General features: G+C 35.5%; 1 protein-coding gene across 2 annotated transcripts in view; it reads right to left on the minus strand.

Moving 5' to 3' along the window:
* The window catches only part of LOC145678863 (homeotic protein ultrabithorax-like), a 755,760-nt gene that overhangs the window by 725,530 nt on the left and 6,778 nt on the right, over window positions 1–23,452 (minus strand). The gene's annotated exons all lie outside the window — the stretch shown is intronic.

Below are 23,452 nucleotides of genomic sequence, written 5' to 3' on the forward strand. Positions count from 1 at the left end.
AAAATTTTGAATCCTTCATTCTATAAAGCATCAATGGAATTTTCCGCGTCACTTATCATTTCCGGGATATTGGTCCAAAAATGGCCGATTTCCAGAGATTTAAGGAGTCATATCTTGGGAACCATACGTTACAGAGGGATGATATTGGTGTTGGTCAGTCTAAGGGGCTGGTGAATATTTTGGTACCAAATAGTAACCAGTGGCTACTGATCAACTAGCCAGTGGCTACCATTTATTATTGGTACCAAAATGTTTAATATCCTTTTAATACGTTATCCCTCATACGTGTGTGACGGGTTAATATGGCAATACATGTTGAAAGCCCAGAAATCTAATACCTAATCCTATTCCGTTATTGTGAAGCTGTGAAAAGAGTTGAAGCACCATTTTTTTTAATGCTTCATAATGTTAGGTGTCTCCGATATTTCTGATTTCCTGATTAAGGTCTTTGGCCACTGTTACACAAGATAGGACACAAATTCAGTAGATTTCCAAATATAGGCCATATAGATATGGCGTACTTATCATGATACAGTACAAGACTCAAAATACTGGAGGATGCCAACTGTTCAGCGTTTTGAACTTTTTATACGTGAACAGGTGTGGCTGTTCCTTACTTAGACACAGCGGGAGATGCTAACTTCAACTATTGTCCACAGTATGATTTCACTGTGGTAATGAGTTCAACTTGCCAATGAGTAATAAAGCACATAGAATATGCATACACATCATACTAGAAGAAACACAAAGGCTGCGCAACATTTTAACCACCCGCTGAGCTTTGTAATAAGCAAAATATTTTTAATCTGTACAATGAAAAAAACTAACGTGATTGACTCGTTCATATTCATGGAACAAAGTTAATTGCGTTGTAGACAAGTAATAATAATAATAATACTCAAAGTTATTAAGCAGGTAGACACGATATGGATAGATATTCAAGCAAGTTAGGAAACACATCTGATAACTAACTAATAGTGTTATTGAAGCTTTGTTATTTTGTTGGCCCACACTGCGGGAGTCACTAAGTTTTGGGGCTACAAAAGTATAGTGCAATCTGCATATGAACCCCCAACTTCAATAGAGAAATGCTTAAGTGCGATTTGGAAACTATAACCATTTTTTCAAAGCTAAATTTCGTTTCATAAGACCTATAAACATAGATTTAAAGACAACGATCCGTGTTTGATCCCTGTTGGATATACAAGTATTTCTAATGTCTTACACGCAGTATTCTTAGCACCGAATAGGACTGAATCTCTTGGACATTAAAAAAGGGGGACAAAATCGTTCCCATAATCTTTTCTTTTTTTTACAGCGATTTTCAAAATATTTATGAAGTTAAAAATCAATGCTGTAAAGGATCAGGAGAGCAGAGTTGTCTTCAGCATTGGGAGGCGGGGAGATATGAGGCTAATTCTGGGAAGGGGGAGGAAGAGATGAGACTCATATTACTGTAGATTAATCTGATTTCTCAGGTGAACCTGTTGTATATTATATATCAGGCGATGTAGATGAAGTAGTGGTACACAGCAATCAGTAGGTGTATTACAAATCAGTGACGTGAACACATTCTAAAATCTGAATACATGTATATTTATAATTGGTGTGATTCTACTTAGGCAAAAAACACATTCCAAATTGGATTATTGGGAGGACAGTCCTCCCCAGCTCCAACATTGGTGGACATATCTCCCTCATCTTTCCGGGGATTTGCGCCAGTGACCTGAATCGGAAAATGGAATTGCATTCAAAATATCATAATACAGCTCTTATCCAAAGCAATTGTTAAATACCAAATACATTCTATAAACGTAACAATATAACATAAATAATAACACAATTTCAATGTAATTTGTTTTTAGTAACAATAAATATTTCAAAACAATTGCTACAATATAAAAGTTAAGCTGTCGTCGCGGTCCACTGTTTGTGATACAGTAGTTATTAAATTTCAGTCTGTTGCTTACATAATGTCACAAATTATAACTTTCTCACTATGAACAAATCTTAAATTAATATTCAAACCCGAAAAATTATATCTAAAGAAATTAGGACTTATTTATTTAGTTTGTTTGTTTTCCATATATTAGTTATTTAGTTTGTTTGTTAGCTTGTTAGTCTGTTGAAGTTTAATATTCTTGCTAGCAGGGAAACGAAATGAAATCTTTCAGTTTTACGTCCCAGAGACAGCTAGAAAAGAGTGCCATTTTTGATTCCCCGTGTTAAGATTTCCAATTAAGAATTTCCAAATGGTTTTCCCCTTGTGTATAGCCTGCTTTTGTCTGCTATAACTCTGGATGGAAGTTTATAACAAAGAATCATTAGTAACAAAACCAGAGAATAAGAACCCTTGTATTGCTCTAAAATCTAGTTCTTAATTACCAATAATGAAAACATGTTTTTCATGTTATTAAACTTTTTTATTTCGTCTGACACTGGTTACACCATCTACTGTCCAAAGTATAACGTTCAATGTAACAGATATCACAAAGGAAGTGCAATTCATTACTGAAGATTATCTACAAGAATACAAAATACTTGTTCATTAAATTTATAGTATTGCAGACTAGATGCACCGGCCCCCTTCAATCAAAAAGAAATATAATTTAGTTAAGCTTTTGAGATAGTTCTTGCTTGTCCAGCGACCTTGGAAGTTTGTGTTTTGTGAATTGTTTGTGCAAAGAAAAGCCTAGTAGGATATTATGGTCGCTTGATAGGGAAGCCAGATTTTGATGTAATAGGTATATATATATATATATTTACACATAGTTATATATACTTGACACGCAGACCTTCTCACAAAATAAATCCTGAAATAACGGTTATTTCAATGAAATATCAGGTCGTCTCAGTTACTGCATATCATATGTCAAGGTTAAAATTTTGGAGGACGAAGAAAAATTTAGAGACCCTAACACCCTGCTACACCCTTGTCTCACTATTTATTTATTAATTATTTCAGTGTAAATTAGCCCCTTTTGGTTGTTGCTGGACGTTTCGTACGTAAGTAAATATTAGCTGCATTCACCTACTTCACTGAGTAAAAATAAAATACTTTCGTTCTTTGAGTAATCTTAATCTGTCCTTGTTCCTTGTTAATTGTCATTGCTAACGACAGTACAATAGGACAGTATACGCTTGAAATATATGCTTGACTCTGATTGAATAAATTCTATTCTTGACAAATAACTTTTGTGACCAATCATCTCCGATTATGATAATTCTTTGGAATTCAATCGACACTTTGTTATTCAAGTATCACAGTGATGATGATTCTTTGAAATTTTCAATGGTCATTTTATTATTTAAATATCTCAGGTGATAATTCTTTAGAATGTAATGAACACATTGTTATTGAACTATCTGAGGTGATGATGGTTCTTTGGAATTCAACGGACTGTTATTCAACTATCTCAAGTGGCGATGATTCTTTGGAACTCAATGAATACTTTGTTATTCAACTATCTCAGATGATGATGATTCTTTGTAATTCCATGGACATTTTGTTATTTAATCATCTCAGGTTATGATTCTTTGGAATTCAACGGACATTTTGATATTCAACTATCTCAAGTGGCGATGATTCTTTGGAACTCAATGAACACTTTGTTATTCAACTATCTCAGATGATGATGATTCTTTGTAATTCCATGGACATTTTGTTATTTAATCATCTCAGGTTATGATTCTTTGGAATTCAACGGGCATTTTGTTATTCAACTATCTCAAGTGGCGATGATTCTTTGGAACTCAATGAATACTTTGTTATTCAACTATCTCAGATGATGATGATTCTTTGTAATTCCATGGACATTTTGTTATTTAATCATCTCAGGTTATGATTCTTTGGAATTCAACGGACATTTTGATATTCAACTATCTCAAGTGGCGATGATTCTTTGGAACTCAATGAACACTTTGTTATTCAACTATCTCAGATGATGATGATTCTTTGTAATTCCATGGACATTTTGTTATTTAATCATCTCAGGTTATGATTCTTTGGAATTCAACGGGCATTTTGTTATTCAACTATCTCAAGTGGCGATGATTCTTTTTAACTCAATGAATACTTTGTTATTCAACTATCTCAGGTGATGGTGATTCTTTGGAATTCAATGGACATTTTATTATTCAACTATCTCAGGTCATGATGATTCTTTGGAATTCAATGGACATTTTGCTATTTAATCATCTCAGTTGATGATGATTCTTTGGAAATCAATGAATACTTTGTTATTCAACTATCTCAGGTGATGGTGATTCTTTGGAATTCAATCAACACTTTGTTATTCAAACGGAAAGCCATTAGGTGACTTGTGATAACGGTACCTTATGCAAAATAATATTGTCTAGGTCGCTCTTGTTCCACATTTCGATTATCTTTTACCTATTGGAAGATACCACATATTTACTGTAAAATTAGCGGTATTTTAATTTCGCCGGGTTGAGACCTCTTAAAAGAACTGAGTTTGGCAAAAGCAAAGCAATAATTTAAGTCAATTTTCTGAAGGTTGAAGAAAAGGATTCACCAAACAAACCAGTAATACTCATTCACACCACAGAGGCCTAAGGACATTAAATACATTCAAATTTAATGCTCATGTAGTAGTAGCTATTGGTGCACCCCCTGCCAGAAAATCCTGGGTCCGGCCATGATTACCAGTATTAGTTAAAAAAAAAAGTTTGGCCACATCATGTACCGTATATGTAGACTGTCGTTTGTGTATTCAAATTTAGGGTTACAGTTTGTTATACCTGCAAAACTTATAAACATTTTACATAATTGTTTTATTTGTCAGCGGAAGCAGCAATATAAGTTTACAACTTCCTGCGTTTCGTGTAAATAATTCTGCGAATCATTTTTGTAATAAAACAGTCAAGTACAAATGCTATTTGAAGTATTGAGAGAAAGGGTGGTGCTAACAATATAATCTCTTATTGGACGAGTGTTGAAATCTCTTGAGGGTTGTAAATTTGTGTTTGGCAGTTGGAGGCATCCGACTATTGGATAAAATCTTCTATTGCCCTTTCACAGCCATAAAACCCTTTTGACGGATCGTGGAAATCATCAACTCCGTTTTCCTCCCCTTTTATGACCTAACGACAGGGCAAGGCTGTAAAATGAACTTATCAACAGCAACTGAAATTGGGGGTGGAGAGTTTCTGAAGCGATGGAAAGGGTGAAACGAAAAACTAGCCAATAAGAGCATCATTCGCTTTGAATGAAATAAATGTACACTTTATTCATGTTACAATGGAATATTTTACTGTAAAGTTTCACCGAAACACTGGCAAATATCAAAAATAATACAAGTTAACAATGATTTTATGACAACACATGTGACAGTGGCTCATTGTAATTTATACTGTATGAACAATAATTAAGTCACAGGTAGCAATAGGTGGATAGTTTCTATTCTTTGAAGGCATAAGAAAATAATTAGGGACAGTCCTAAGCGTGAAAATTAGAAACGTTAATGAAGGGTACAATAGGATGGGTACTTCACAAAAATAACCAAATATATTCTTAAACTTTCTCGGTGGCTGTGAACTCTAATAGCCTCTCTTTTAAGTCATGCCTTCCAAATTGAATAGAAAATATTACTTGATATCTGTTTTAAATATTAATTTTTTGCTTCCCTTATTCACCCTTCTCGGCAGTAGTACTGTATGAATGGGTAAGTTGAACGTTGTATGTCGAAGAGAAACTTAAGCTGAGGAGTTTCAAAAATAGCCATTCTGAAAATAGCCATATTTCTACCGCTTCCGGTTTTAATAAACGGATTAGAGTGGAAATGTAATATGTTCTTCGTACGACACTTAAACGATTGCAGGGATCCACTTCACGCTATCTATTACAGTTTTTCCTATGTAGTGATCGTTGAAACCGGAAAGGTTAGATTTCTACCTCTTCCGGTGTATGGGTCAATGAACTCGGACACATGGACAGACAGGGTAAACATATAAACGAGTTTAGACCGACACATTGAGAAACAGGGTAAATATATTAAAAAAAAGTTTTGACGGACACATGAGCAGACAGGGTAAATATATAAAGAAGTTTGGACGGATACATGGGCAGACAAGGTAAATATATAAAGGAGAGTCTACACACACATGGACAGACAAGGTAAATATATAAAGGAGTTTCTACACACACATGGACAGACAAGGTAAATATATAAAGGAGTTTGGACGGACACATGGACAGACAGGGTAAATATATATAGGAGTTTGTACATACACACATGGACAGACAGGGTAAATATATAAAGAAGTTTGGACGGACAGGGTAAATATATAAAGGAGTTCAGACGGATACATGGGCAGACAAGGTAAATATATAAAGGAATTTGTACACACACACATGGACAGACAGGGTAAATATATAAAGAAGTTTGGACGGACACATGGACAGACAGGGTAAATATATGAAGGAGTTTAGACGGACGTATGGTCAAATGAAGCTTACTCTGAATATTGTCAATCAGTGAATCAATGAAAATAAATACGCCATCTACTGGTTATATTTGCGCTTTTTAAGAAATAAATCTCCTTAAATATTTATATTACAACAAAATTTTAATATTGAATCTCGGTAATAGTTATGTAAGTTTCGCTATATATATAAACTGCACTTGTAATAAATAAACGTTTCTAGAAAGCAGTCATACAATTGTACACGTGTTCACGAAGAATATTACATATTTCACATAATTTATGTAACTCAATGTGTGGCGAGGTTGAAGTTAGCATTACGTTGAGAGTTAGATGCTTGTTGTAAATTAAAGAGGCTGTATATATATCCCTTAGACGACATAACACACCTACATACTTTAATTAGTTTTGCTGGAGGTAGGGCCAAATGGTGAAAGGTATTTAACCTATGCAAAATATTGTAATTACTTGGTTTAGTAGACCTATCTCAATGTAACATATAGTAATACTGTCTTCGAAAGAAGGTCACTACAATTTATAAATTATGGTCTATGATTAACTTATGGGGCACGGTACATACTGAGAGCTTCGCTTTTAATTTGTTAAGAGTCTTCATCCCGACGAAATTAAAATACCGCTAATTTTACAGTAATTATGTGATATCTTCAAATAGATAAAAGATAATTTGAAATATGGAACAAGAGCACCCTAGACAATATTATTTTGCGTGAGGTACCGTTGTCACAAGGCACCTAGTGGCTTTCCGTTTTCAGCTGTTTAGAAACGCGAAAATAAATGCCGATTTTCAAAATGGCTCGAAATCGAAAGCAGATAAGTGAGTCGTGATAACGGTTTCTCATGTAAAATAATATTGTCTAGGGCGCTCTTGTTCCACATTTCGATTATCTTTTATCTATATGAACATATCACATAATTACTGCAAAATTAGCGGTATTTTAATTTCGCCGGGATGAAGACTCTTAAGTGTAGTATGACACACGTATGTCGGATTCAGGTTCGTAGAACGTTTTGAACTTTCCGTCCCACAGTATTCTACTTGTGAAATCTTAGCTCACTCAATATCATATGAGTGCGTGAGGTCAATGGTTCGATTCCAGGCTAAGTAAGTTTGTGGTGGACAACATCGTGTCCGTGGGTTTTCTCGGGGTACTCTTGTTTCCTTTCACAGTCTCATTCCACCAATTCTTCCATTATCATTCACTTGCTTTAATCATCGTCTCCCTTAGCCTAAAGGACACAATCATGAAACGTTAAAGTGAGAGATTTCAATCCCATATAATTCCACTTATTTATTAATCAAAAGATACAATATATTTTAATTAAAAAAAATTCTTGTACGCCTTATATCTGGAGAACTACAAATAGTATAGCCAAACCCAAACTATCACCTAATTCTGTATGATGTGCTTATTCCGTAGAAAATACGAAATCTCAATTTAGAGGCCGTTCAAAAATTTCGTGGCTCTTGATTTAAAAACTAATGATTGGGCAAGATCGTAATCTTTTGATCCATTTTTTTTTCTAAAATTCTTGTTAATATTTATGATATTTACATCGCATTTCACAAAGATTCTTCCTGTGATAAAATTTCCGCTCTGGAACTAGGTTTATTCCCTATTTAAACTTACTTAGTTACAGAATTACCAAGAGACCAAGTATGTTCTAATATCGCGTTTTTATTCAACACCTAAGGTTATAATGCTTACTAAGATATTAAAGTCAGTTTTTAAATCCAAAGAATTATACTGCTAACAGTATTTTAACCTGATATCCTAATTCCAGGGGGGGGGCACAGAAGCTCAGTAGTAGAGTTCTCACATTCAGTACGAAGAATCCCTGCTTCAATTCCAGGCAATGCCAGTTAGTAGTAGACAACATTGTTTACGTGCGTTTGGTAGAGGGTCTTACGTTTCCTCCCTCATTTTCATTCCGCTATTACTTTTTCATTATATTTTGCTTTAAGTAAAAAAAAAAAGCCAAGCCTTTACCCTCGAAGGTAGTCTTGCGCACGATATCACAAAAAAATAAGAAAGGTTTTATTGTCTCATTTCGTACATTTGTGTTCAATGCTCGTCTCGTCTCAATACTTGGAAAACTTTCTGTAAATTTATATTCAAACTTTATGTCCTGATTCTCCCCCCCCCCTCGCCAAATCTTTCCGCGTTACGGGAGGTCCACAAAAGGTATATATAATATAACAAGATTTAAATCCAAAAGTAGAAATGGAATTTCAGAAATCAGAGGATGGTCATTACTTGATTCGATCGGGCTGCCTCACGAGAACACAAGCCCAGGGGGATGGGGTTGCAAGCAAAATTTTCGCAGGCAACCGCACTACACGTTTTACACTAACCTTATCAGAATGTTCAAAGCAAATATATCCGTAAAAATAACGAGTCATTATCCAAATTTTGTACGATGATCTCAGTTTTAGAATATTCAAAAACTATTTTAATCTGGATTCAGGCTGTTTTGAGATCCTAATCATTTTTGTTGAGAACTTACGTTCTTATGTTCGGAGAGGGAACGATTTACCCTTTAGGCTAAAAGATACGGATGATTACGGCAAGTGAATTATGAAAGAAGAATTGGTGGAATGAGAAAGTGGAAGGAAACGGGAGTACGCCGAGAATATCCACGGACATAATGTTGTCCATCACAAACTTACTTGGCCGGGGAACGAACCAGGGACCCTACCACTGAGCCACCGTGCCCCCTTAGGGTCTATTATATTCCATGAATAACTTGGATATTTTTAAAAGTTGATAACAGCTCTTCATTATGTTTGCGCAATTACTTTATCAATTTATACGTTTTATAATATGAATCCTGTTTTTAAGATCGAGGACTTGGACGACATAGTGTTGCTCGTCGCCTTGAATTTAAAATTGTGCTTGGGCAACACTGTTTACAACCTAACAATCAGGAACTGTGACAGTAAGTTACACTAAGTAATGTTTAACAGCGAATTTAGTGACCTAGAATAGTTTGACAGATCGGTTCTTGATTATGAAGCAGTTCTACAAATACAAAAGTGCTGAAAGATGAAAATATAATGAAAAGAGAGAGAGACAGTATTCTTCACATTGTATTGCAACCCTTTGTAACGCAAACATATATCAAAAGAAAGCTGAAAGCTAGCCACCCCTTAACACGCGCTTTGAAAAACCACAACAGCTAAACCGTTCGAATATAGCTGCTTATAGTATCTCACAACGTGTTAGGAGTCGTTACCGATAACTATTCTCATCTTCTTCATGGTTTAAGTAGGGGCGGTTGAAACGAGCGAAGGAAAGAGGCAATTCCGAACGAATTGGAAGATTCTTTTTCGCCTTCCTAGAGCGGGATTTTCGATATCCCGTCTTTAACGCGGTTTTCCCCGAGGGGGATATTTCCCAAAAACACACGTGGATCGTAAACACTGTTCTTAGCGGGATACCAAAGAGAGAAAGCAAGAGGAGAACAGGGAGAAAGAAGCAAAGGTTTTGTTTTCAATAATGCAAACACAAAATATTCTTGTGAACGTTTATCAGTAGAATGATTCTCAATCCTTTTTCCTTTATATGTCTGTGATTTCTACTGTAAAATTACAAACAATACGTAAGAAATTCATTGTTAATAAAATTATAAAAAAATACTGTTTCAATAAAATAACATTTTATTATTGCTGGATATCAATATGTGTGTTGATTTAACTTCGATAGACTGAAAGAAAATATTTGTCACTACTTCCTTCTAATTTTACTGTAATTTGTTAGTCTGATTCTATTTGTAGATAGAAATTAAGAGGCCTGAACCCGGCGAAATTAAAATACCGCTAATTTTACAGTTATCATGTGATATCTTCAAATAGATAAAAGATAATCGAAAAGTGGAACAAGAGCTCCCTGGACAATATTATATTACATGAGATACTGTTATCACGACTCACTTATCTACTTTAGATTTTCAGCCATTTTGAAAATCAGCATTTATTTTCGCGTTTTTAAATGGCTGCAAATGGAAAGCTACTAGGTGACTCGTGACAACGGTACCTCATGGAAATTAATATTGTCCAGCGAGCTCTTGTTCCACTTCTCGATTACCTTTTATCTATTTGAAGATATCACATAATTACTGTAAAATTAGCGGTATTTTAATTTCGCAGTGATTAGGACTCTTAATGACCTGCAATTATCTTGAATTGAGATCAGGGGTTTGAATTCGAATCGTTTGAAGAACAAACCAAGGCAATCCTCTTTCACCTTCAGTACTGTACAATTCTTCTCTCTCTCTCTCTCTCTCTCTCTCTATTTTTTTTTTTTTTCAGATTAAAAATTTCAACTTATTTTTGTTTCTTTTTATCATTAACAAATTAAGTATTAATACCACAAGACTGTTCTTTTCAGATACCATCCCTAATTTTTCGAATTACTCTAGAGTAGTTAGATCCTGATTCAGATCAATAAACTGAAATTCGGTTTTTGTATAGGATCTAGTTTCTTCTTTTTCATGTCTGAATTATAATCAAGTTGCTCTTCAATTACCTCATGATACTGGCTTAAGAGTAAAGATTCTGTGTCTTGAAACGGAATCGAACACGGGACCAAGCTGATCAAATGTAAACTCGTCAACCATAAGTTACCAAACTTAAAATTAAGGAACTTTCCGTAACTCTCGTTCAACTTCTCCAAGCGACTGCTGGTATTGTACCTGGAGCAACACAAATAATTATCTTCTCTTTGACTCTTTGACAATGGACAGACAACTTATCTAAGATGTAGCAGGTCACTAAAAACATTCTTTAAAAAATCAATCCATGTCAACGCTTTCATTTGTTTCACCTGTAATTGACGTCAGCGCTATCTGTCGGTGTGACGGAAAACCTTTGACTTTTCTCGTAAATGCCCTAAGGACCTTCTGGCCTGGATGAAAGTACAGAGTACGACAGGTTCTGGCAAAACCCTTCTTCTGCAGGCAGACAGTAAGCAGTATTTTCAGCTGGGAGCTCTTATTTCACGAGCAGATCAATACACGGCGCCCTCATACGTCATTCCTCATTTTCAGTGAGAGAGAGAGAGAGAAAGAGAGAGAGGGGAATGAAAGTTGGGAATGAGGAATAACAAGCCCTGCGAGCGCTCTTTAACACTGCGAGCAGATTGAAAAGGATTGCCACCCGACCCTCCTCTCAATGGACATGCAGCCATGGGTGAAGATGAAGCGCTCACAAAGACCTTTCGAGATTTTCAAATTATGGAAATCAATTTTCACCGTTTAACTCATGGAACAAGCACTTGTCTCAAAAACGTTAATAGCTATTCCTATTATCACCGTGATTACGTGTTTTGTGTTGATATTCTCATTTAGCTCTTATCTTATACAAGTGTACAGTAGTCAGATGTTTAACAAATAGTTCAGGCAGGGACGTGGGCAACGGGGTGGGTCTTGGGAGTTCGGACTCTCCCAATCCAAAATCCCGACTTTTCTGAAAATTTAGACTAATTTTAGGGATAATTTTACAAATTTTAGTGTAATTTATCCTCAAAAGTTTCTACCCCCCCCTCCCGAAATAAATTGTTGCGTACGTGTCTGGACTGAGGTTGGGTTATTCTCATGAGGAGCATATTATATTGATCTTTTCCTTGATTCAATGTTGCAGAGAAATTGGGAAGCTAATTCAATTAAGAGGTAACGAATTCCTGAGTGGAAAGCCAGAAATAACAACGATGGGACGAGAAAATAAATATTTCAGTTTTACGTCCCATAATTGTGTCGTTTAGGCTAAGGGAGACGATGATTAAGGCAAGTGAATGATAATGGAAGAATTCTTAGAATGAGAAAGTGGGAGGAAACGGAAGTACCTCGAGAACCTACGAACACGTGGCAACTCTGAGATAATCCACGAACACTATATTGTTCATAACAATCTCACACGGCAGAGGACCGAACCAAGAACCTCTCGCACCAGAGGTGAGGGCTTCGCCACTGAGCCACCGTGCCGCCGGCGATAGGGCAAGATGTACTGAGCTGATCGCATATTAGTAATCTGAATTTGCATCTTCTAGATCATTTACAACCTTTTGATGTGCAGTATTAGTTAATAATAATAATAATAATAATAATAATAATAATAATAATAATAATAATAATAATAATAATAATAATAATAATAATAATAATAATAATAATAATAATAATAATAATTATCAAGACATTTTGCTGGTAGTAAATTCTCTTATTAGGAATTAGATGGATGATATGGTAGAAGCTAAAGTATGGTGAGGCAGTGGCGGGTTCAGGGGGGCCGATCGGGGCAATCGCCCCCTTCCCCCCAGAAGAGTAAACTTTCTTATTTTATACATATAAATAAAACCCTTCCCAAAGTTTGAAGCTGTTAAAAGTAGCTCTAAGTAGCAGTAGACAACCCTCCCCCAGAAGTCGGTTCTGGATCCGGCCTTGGGGTGAGGAAGAATATTTTAATCTTTAGATTATGTTAAAGAAGATAATCAAGTGAAAGAGATTATAGAGAGAAAAACTTTTAATTTATAATCTAGAGTTTTTAAGCTTTTAAATTTGCTGCAAGTGCGGACAGACATTTGCTACGTGATTATGACTATATCAAAACGTATAACAAAATCAATTATCCGTATTAAAATATATAAAAGAACGTATGTATGTGAGTCTTTCCGTCACTAGATTGAAAGGAGTCACCTCAGGTTACCAAATTTTGTAGGCGAATACATCTTCACGAGATATAATCTCATACGAGGCCAATTTCTCTATTTTCGTCTCGAAGGGGTCAAGGGGGATCACATGTTCTGCAGGTTCAAAAAGTACAGACTGTCTCAGAAGCCACTCAATTGCACGGACACTTCTGTTAGTACGGAATAATAGGATATTTGAACATTCCTGGGTTGAGGCTCCATTGTTGTTTATTTTAAGTATAAGATTATTTGTTAACCAGCAAAAATCCAGCTAAATGGGAAGGCCATTTTACACTGCAAACAGCAGGAGTGGAAGGCAGAAACAAATTTCTGGAAATCATCCGGAGCCTATGTATCTAAAAGTATTAATCCTGGCACTCAACTGGTTCGAAATGAAATGAAATAAAATCTTTGAGGTTTATTCCACGCAGGGGCGTTATTTAGGGGGGGCAGGGAGGGGCAAATGTCCCTCCTGGGTTTGAAATTTCTATAGATTTTATGAATAAAATAGTAGTAAATCAGTGAAATAGGCCTACTCAAAATTTTATTTACATCAAGGGGTCTTGCCTCCCCAAGCAAAATCTGAAATGATGCTCCTGCTTCCACGGTTATGCCGTGTGGGCTAAAGGAGACGACGATGATGAGAAATAAATGAACTAGTAGAATGGAGAAACTGGGAGGAAACTGAAGAACCCGAGAAAACCCATGTACATCGTGTTTGTCCACCACAAAGCCCACTTGGTAGGAGCTTGGATCGAACCAGGGACCCTACGAACTAGAGGTGAACGCTGAACACTATACCACTGAGTCACCGCGGTTCTCAACTGGTTCGAGAGGAGTAAATCTTTGGAAAAGTTAGTTTAGGCTAGACGTTCCTGGATTTGAAGACGCGGACCTCATATTAGAAGACAAAGACGTTGACCACTCAAGCTTTGTCCACTCAGTTATTATTTTACAAAGTCACAGAAAGCTGCTCCGCTTTTTAGTAAAGCACACGGAGAGAGCAAGGAGCAGGAAGTTAAACCGGATGTTGATAGAAGGTAGATGGTGACAGGCATTAATAACGTACTCGATAGTATTGCAGGAATGCACTACTACGTGTTAATCCATAATCGCGTGTTGACTGGTCACACTGGGTTATTCAATTTTTCTCCTTGAGCTAAATATTTATTTTGCTCTACCCAGAAGGTCTATTGCGTACTCTTGATCCCTCCATGGACAACCTTAAGTTTAAACTTTAACCTTACTGAGTGACTGCACTTACAGACATACCTAGGTATTGTCATTGCTTCATAGTAAAATTACATCAATTTACAACACGCCCATAGCCAGTAATTTGCTTTATATTTATTATAGATCTCACCGTACTATGTTAAGGTTGGGCTTTACTTTATCGCTCCTTTTTAGCAGCGAGGCTATATAAGACATGGACCTATATATTAACATGGAATACAAACCACAACAGCTTCTGCCCGGAATTGAACTTAGACTTCCCGAACCACAGTAGTGAATCGTCTGTGTTTATCTCTAAGTTCTAAAAAGAAAAAAAAAACTTTATTCAGAAATTTTTTGTGGCAGTTTTTGAATACATTTTAAACGTTGGTGGTCGATATTTCTCTCACTCTCAAAAATCTTGCAATGTCTTTATATTAAGAGAGGTGAACATTCAGTTCGGGATTCCCCTTCCGCCCTTGGCTTTGCTAATTATAAGAGTCTTCTGTGAAAATGGCTTTATCGTCCTGAAATCTTCCACCCACCCCGCATACCCTGCTTTTTATATATATATATATATATCCTTAACCTTTAGCATTCTTCCCTCCCCCGTTGATATTCCAGTTTCCACGACGGGAGTTTTGTAGGGGACAAGGGGGAAGAGGGGCGGGAAGAAACCAAAAATTTTTAACTCTTCCGTTTGTATGCTTCTCACCCCCTTCTTTTTCTTCAAATAGGGAAGAAAGGAGAGATAAGATACAGGTCATTTTGTGGGGGAGGATTGAAGAGCGGGGGGTTTCTTATCTGAAAGAATTATGGATAATTTCTATTCCCAGTTCTTTCTAAGGCTACTGAAATATAATGCAGTAAATACGGAAAAGGCATTTTACATCCAACTTTACATTATTTTGGGCGATTTATTAGGTTTTAAATAGACTTAGTAAGTACACAATCTTTCCTTTTTCATTCTTTTTTTGAGACAAGAAACTTACAATGTCTTTAAGATCTTTATTTATTTATTTATTTATTTTCTTGGAGGCATGGTGGCTCAGTGGTAGAGCGCTTATCTGTGGTACGTGGGGTACCTGGTTCGATACCCGACCAAGTAAGTTTGTAATGGAGAACGTCGTGTCTATGGGTTTTCTCGGGGTGCTTCCTTTTCCTCCCACATCATCATTCCACCTATTCTTAAATCATCATTCCCTTGCCTTAATGACCTGACTCCCTTAGTCTAACGGACATAATCGTGGCATGTTAAACTGAAATATTTCATTATTATTATTATTATTATTATTATTATTATTATTATTATTATTATTATTATTATTATTATTATTATTATTATTATTATTATTATTAGCAAATAGGGCAGTTGCGGAACAGAATTCTTCCCGTAAAGGAGTTGACAGAAATGAAATCTTCCCTTGCAGTACCTGGTTCGATCTTCAATGAAAGAATATTCCGTTTCATATAGCGCATGTAGTATTATTCTCAGAAAAGAATGTTTTCCAGAAACGTTGACTTGCTTCTGGAGTCCAAGTCTCTTCAAGGCAACATAACGTGGTGGGGAATGACCTATTCTGGAATGTTACTCTAGCACGTTTGTCTGTGTACTCATTAAACCACACCAGGTTCAAATCGCGGTCGTAATTGTGAGCCAAAGTTAATAGTGGGTTCTGTCGTTTGTAATCATCCTGTTGCACGAGAACAAAAAATTCATCCTTGGTTACCTTGCTCTTCCACAAGGATACAAACTCAAAAACGTCTTTAAATTACAAACAATTAATTAAGGTAGAGGGGCCGCGGTGGCTCATTGGTAAAGCGTTCACCTGTAATGAATGCGGTGCTTGGTTCGATTTTATGTCGCGCCAAGTAAGCTTTGTAGTGGACAAACACTGTGTTTGTGGGTTTTCTCGGGGTTCTCCCGTTTCCTCACACTTTCTTCATTCCATCATTTCATTTATTTCTCACTACCGTCTCCTTTAGTCTAGCTGGCATAGCCGTGAGACATAAAATCTAAAGATTTCATTTCATTTCATTTCCAACCCCGAACCTTACTTCAACAAGAAGAGTTGTGCACGAAACGAAACAAGACGAGACGAGACAAAGCTCATCCTACAGAAAAGGACACATTTTTCCAGACTAGACAAACTTTATCGACATATTTTTAGAGACGAGACAGTCTCGACACTTGTCTTGTCCGCAATTTTTTAATACAAGTGGCTACCCTGATCATTCAATACGAAGACAATTCAGTGATTACAAACTAAATTTTAATCAAATAACCAAATTTGAATTTACAAACTAAACTTGTAATTTGGGCTGAATTACTTGTACAGAATTTCGGTGTTAAAAGACCGAAATAATGAACAAACGAAGAATGGCTGTATTGACAGAAAGGTACACGCTTCAAGTATTTTATAGAATTGTCGTACATATGTATTTAGTATAAGAACAAAGCAACAACTGAGAAAAAAAGTATATGTTAGTGAAACAATGTTAGAATATTTATTAAAAGACTCATACAAAGCCTAAAATTGTAATTTTTTAAAGAATTATTTGAGAAGTATTGTTCATTTGACACTAGTGTCATCTATCGGCAATTCTATGAAAATATTTGAAAACTGCATATCAATGTAAAAATAGCTAGTGTTCATTTAGATTGTCTGTACTAATCAGGGGGCGTCATTTAGGGAGGGAAGAAAAGCAATTTCCCCCGATTTGAAGAAAAAAAACATGTTTTATAATAAATTTGTGTATTCATATGGTTATAAAAAAAACTTGAAACTCAAGTTTGTGGACGATCTTGCTCTCCCTCCCCTTCCCTCCCCGGCTAAACCTGAAATGACGTTACCAGTGTCAATGGTTAACTATGAAATTAAGTAAATAGCAATAGAAGTGTTAGATTGTCCTCCAGCCGAAACACATGTCAAGTGCCGGGATGGTGTGGTCTTGCAATTTAGCTCACTCGAAGGCAAATTAGTATGGTGGGGAAGTTCGTATACTGTGAGGTTTGATCTTAGAGGATGGTCTCCGCGTATCCGCTGCTATAACCAGATTCGACAAAAATCGCAATAATGTAGAACAATATTACATTAGAATCTGATAATCCAAACTAAACTAGGCCTTTGTGCTGGTTTAGTGGTTATTTACCATGCTTTGGTGCAAAGGAGCTCGTGTTCGATTTCCGGTATTGAGCTTTGAAATTTTCAAGTGGTATGATGGTTCGGACTGTACCTTAAGCTGTAGGTCTGGGTCTCATATAGCCTTGATGCTGAGAGAGAAGTTAACTTCAATCCCTCTGAACTGAGCTAATTGGAACTGACGTCTGTTCGGATGTTCAAATGTTCAGATTAAGAGGCTTCATCCCGGCGAAATTAAAATACCGCTAATTTTACAGTAATTATGTGATATCTTCAAATAGATAAAAGATAATTGAAATATGGAACAAGAGCGCCCTAGACAATATTATTTTGCGTGAGGTACCGTTATCACAAGTCACCTAGTGGCTTTCCGTTTTCAGCCGTTTAGAAACGCGAAAATAAATGCCGATTTTCAAAATGGCTCGAAATCGAAAGCAGATAAGTGACTCGTGATAACGGTTTCTCATGTAAAACGATATTGTCTAGGGCGGTCTTGTTCCACATTTCGATTATCTATTATCTACTTGAAGATATCATATAATTATTGCAAAATTAGCGGTATTTTAATTTCGCCGGGATGAGGCCTCTTAACCGAAATTAAAAGTATTATCAGACTCTATATTGCAGTCAATTATTATTAATTTTACCAGTTTTTTTTTTCGACTAAAGACAACAATCCCTTGGTTAAATGTAAATTCTTGAAACACAAACAATGACTCCACTTTTTGAAATAATTACCATTAGGCGTTTTTTTTTTTTTTTATTTTATTTGGATGCAAGTTTTGGGGCGGTAGTTCCAATACTACAAGCCACTACGTCTATGTAGTATTGAACTGGTATGTAAGTTATATGTTGAGTTACAAAGTTTTTTAGGTAAGGGCCCGGACCCGGTCGATCACCCGTGAGTACGCCCCTGATCTTCACTGATTTTTTTTTTTTTTTTTTTTTTTTTTTTTTTTTTTTTTTTTTTTTTTTTTACGTTTCTACAGCTATGTGTGTGGCCAGTTCAAAAACCTTACACTAAGCTTTTTACTTTGAATTTATTCAAAAGTATTTTCAGTTTTATTGCACACAGTAATGTTACTGATACGGGGACTTACCGTGCATGTACTGTATATTATTTATTGCTTTTAATAGTGATGCAATAATGTGAAAATGTGCAGTATATACATTGGATTTAATTAAACTATACCTTTTCAATAAACTCCAATAATGTTATCACGTATAAACTTATTGCAACGATAGGCCTATACTTGCTTTGTGGATGTATAGTTATACACACAGGATTCTATATTTTTCGCTCACAGAAGTTTAGCTTGGATTAGCAGAGTTTTAGTGTAATTATAAAATATGATACAGTTTATACCTTCCCAGCCTGTGCCAAGTGGGCTTCGTGGTAGACAAGCATTGTGTGCATGAATTTTCTCGGGGTTCTCCCGTTTCCTACCAATTTCTTCACCCCACTCTCTCATCATCTTTTCCCTTAGCCTCGGTACATATATATAGTTCAACGTCTCATCTTGGAAAGGGCTCACACAAATTTTTACATTTTTTTGTTTTTGGGTTTTTATGTATGGTAGTTGGGCATTTTAACGATAAAATAATGAATTTTCCTATAAAATGTTTCAATATTGACATTTCATATTCAACATAGTCTAGCCTTTGGCGTGGGAGACCCGAGTTCGATTCCCGGCGGGAGCTCATGTGGTTCGGATTTCACGTTAATCAGTAGGTAGGTCCACGTTTAATATAGCCTCGCTGCTGAAAGGGACGCTAAACTAAAATCAATTTAACTCAACATAGCCTATCTTTCAGAAACGACATGATTGATCAATTCTTTATTATGATTGAGCAATTCTTAATTAACATTACACTATGTTCTCTTCAAATTTTGCAAAAGAAAAGAGAAAGAAAAAGAAAAGAAAAGTGTTAAAGTTTTATAATAATTTATTCATTTAAAAAATAACTAAATACTATACATGCATAGGTAGATGTTAAAATTAGCAGTGTAATTTCAGGTTTCTCTTGGGAGAGGTAGGGGCAAAACTGTAGATTTCACGCTTTTCAAAATTTTACCTGGAAATTCAATCAGAAAACGATTATTAGGACCTAGACGAAGATGGGAGAACAATATTAAGATGGATCTAGCGGAATTAGGAATACAAAGTAGAAACTGGATCCAGTTGGCAAGGACAGAAGTCAATGGGGAGCTTTTTCGTGAATACGGTCCCTGCCCCAAATGACACTCCTGGTTAGTATCTGTAGAATACTTATTTCTCTATTGAAATACTTGTAGAACTTTTGCTTATTGTTATCAGCTGAAAAGAATAATATTTCGGCTTCATTTTAAAAATTGACTATTTTTCTACCACAGTACAAGGAAATACAATATTTCATTGCAAATGAAGAAATACAAGTATATTTGAATCATCTGAAATGGCAGTAGGCACTACTAATGCTTCAATGCAATTATGGAAACTTGATTTTACCTTGGGAAAGTGCGCAACAAAATAAATCTGTATGGTATTAATACAATGGTTTTCACATAAAGAGCTTTTTCTAGTTTTAATTTAATCCCAGTGGCCTCCAATGTAAAAGCTAATTTATTCTGTCTCTATACATGTATCAACCACCGGGACATACATTTTGGAGGCTGTATTTAACATTTTATTTTCGCATATGGTTATCATAGATCATACAGGAATTCTAAGATTATTCATGACGTCATCATCATTAAAGTAAAGTAGAGGTCTCCCTCTTTGCGATAGGTCATAAATGCCCCAAAAGCTACGGTGGGTATAAGGTGCACTCCAACCTCTGGCTTCGTTTAATCCCCAGGTCACAGGTATAACAGGTGAGTTTCACGGAGATCAAGTTACGTTCATGATAGTTTTGGAGGGGAATCATATTTTCTTTTTCGAAAATGGCACCACAAAACTTAATTACACTATAATGATGCTTTGAGTAACGAGGAAAAGTTTCAAAATTGAATAAAATTTATTTGGGTAACGGGTAAAAAAGTTCCAAAATTGAATTAAATTCAATTGAATAACGGTGAAAAGTTCCAGAAACGAATGAAATTTAGTTGAATAACGAGGAAAAGTTCCAAAATTAAATAAAATTTACTTGAATAATGGGGAAAAGTAACAAAATTGAATAAAATTTACTTGAATAACGGGGAAAAGATCCAAAATTGAATAAAATTTAGTTGAGTAACGGGGAAGAGTTCCAAAATTGAATAAACTGTACTCTACAACGCAAGTTATCTGTTTTTGACACATCCAACTGCAACCTCCCCTACAACATTTATTTTTTTCACTCACAGAGAGTGAATTGGACCCAGGCGTTTCGGGTGGATAGGCATCGCTGTCCCAGGTTGCTATTGGTACTTATTTTAGTGAGGTTGGTTGAACGTCACCTCCCGTAGGTCCCATGAAAGTCCCGCATCATACAGGCTCGCAGCAGGAATTTTCAGGATAATATAAATCCATTGAATTTCCCTTGAATTTCAATGCAATGAGCCTGTTACAGAACAATATGTGGATGTTCAAACGTCATACTGTGGTTATCCCGCAAAGAGATCAGAAATGTTCCACAGAAAGTCCTGCTTTCAGGACATAAGCGAACATCTGCATTTACACAGAAAGTACATGAAACGTCCACTGACAGAAAGGAACATCCTGTATGGTTACCAACTTCTCGGGAAGTCTCTGAGCTAATGAACAAAGCCGCATTGGAATAGGGGTAGAACGAAAAGAATTTCTCACATCTACCGGAGTTCGAATCAGGGCAGTTTGGTTAGTACATGAGAGCCTTACTGACCAAACCAAACGACTCTCGACATTGTGACAACTAATAAATATTAATATACAAGGATCTTTATACAGAGTGAAGAGTTTTAGTCCGTTAGATGGCGTGGTATGCACAAGTGAGTGAGTTGAGGGCATGGTCATTATTAACAGCTGAATATATTTATCCAAAGTTGGTTATTTCTTTTTTCAAGTAATTCTAAATTGTCGTAAGGAGATTGTCAAATACAGAAAACATGGTACCCACACCCGGACCCTATCCCAAAATGACGCGGTATACCTACAAATTATACCATATATATGCGAAATCTCACATTTTGTTTGATCTATATTATTATAAATATGTGATTTCACTTCACTAGAAATATTTTTCGGTAGTTCGAATATTTTTTTTAAAGCCTAGAGGATGTTATATTGGTAAACAAAATTTATAAATTAATATTATAAAAAAATGACGGTAGTGAATAAAAATTACTTTTTTTGCTGTTACCATTGACTGTTTGTTTATTTATTGATAAATTCTGTCAACCAATAAAGTAAAAGTAAAATTTCATAGACCATTGAAGAAAAATGTAAAATAAAGGATATCAAAATAGGCCCTATACACTGTTAAAAATTACTTTCTTAAATCTGAGAAACCGTTTCTTCTCTGTGCACCGAGAATATCTTTTCTTAGAAACAAAAGTTTAAAACTCTCATTAATGAGAAATGAAGTAAAGTAGATGAGGTTGTATAAAGCGAAACGAGAAAATATACTGTTACTTTCCGTATGAATGAGAATTGCCAAATCTCATTTCTAAGAAAATATTATCTCGGTGTACAGATAAGAAACACTTTCTCAAATTTAAGAAATTATTTTTAACAGTGTATCTCTGCCGCAGTCATTGCATTTTTTTTTTTTTTTTATGGAAAAGGTAAGGAAAGAAAGAAATTATGTCAAGCTGCTATCAAAATAAGTGAACCAATCAACGAATCTTCTAAAATATATTGGTGTCCAAACATCATTAATTGAAGCCCGCTTATTTTGGAGAGGGTAAAGGGAGGTACGGAATGAGATCCCTTTTTTAAAAAAGTCTTGTGAATAATTAAAATTGTATTTATAATTTTTAAAATTAGAATTATTTAAAATTTTATTTGTTTGTTTCGACTTCTGCTGAAGGTGAGTTAAACTTACCCACGTAATGAGTACGCGTTGTCCACGGGCCAAAACGAGACGAGAGATAAGGATTCGTCGTCTTTGTCTGGTAAATTTTGCAGAAGTCTCGTCTCAATTTTCGAACAATTCTCTCTCATGTCGTCCCATTTAGTAAATTTCTGTTTAAAAATTATGTCCTGATTTTTATCATAGTTTCATCTAAAGGTTATCAGAATCCTTTTGCTTTGTGATATAACAACACTTAAACCATATTTATTATTAGAGCGTATTGTGTAATGACTTGAGTATATTAAAATGCTGATAAAAGTTCTCCGTTGCGTTCGAATAACCACTTTATCAATTTATAGACTTTATACTATGAATCATGCAAGAATAGCACAAGTGAGATCTAAGATCTGTGTGAACTAATACTGCCCACAAGATTCGAAAAGTTCCTCGTCTTGGCTCAAATTTGAAAATGTAATTCTTGTCTAATGGAAAATGCTGCTAATAGCACTTCTCGGTAGCTAGAGATAGAAGGCGTAACCTCCTAGAGGGGAAATTTAATCCTTTTAAAAAAATATATGTCTTTTCTCTTCCTTGGCCCGTATCTTTGTTGAACTCTGACAATCCATACACCAAAATATTCTCATTGAAGCTCTGCCAAAGAAATGGCGTAATGTTTTGCTGACTTGGATTCACAATTCGACATGGAAGACCCGGATTCTACTCCCGGTGGGAAATCATATAATGTTTATTCCATGCTAAGGTATTGGTTTATATCTTATATAGAAACAACCCTAAAGAGGGATGCTAAAATTAAATGAATCAAGGGTAGGATATTTATGATTGGGGTAGAATAATATTTATAATTAACAAAATATCAAATTAACATGTTCTGAAACTAGCTAATCTTTTAGCACCACATATGATTTCACTTGCATTAATAACGGTTACTTAATGCTTAATTATAATAATAGATCTATGTCCTTTTTAGAGATACCT

Source organism: Thermobia domestica, chromosome 2, assembly GCF_964235325.1.
Source record: "Thermobia domestica chromosome 2, izTheDome1.hap1.1, whole genome shotgun sequence".
NCBI classification, from domain to species: Eukaryota; Metazoa; Arthropoda; class Insecta; order Zygentoma; family Lepismatidae; genus Thermobia; species Thermobia domestica.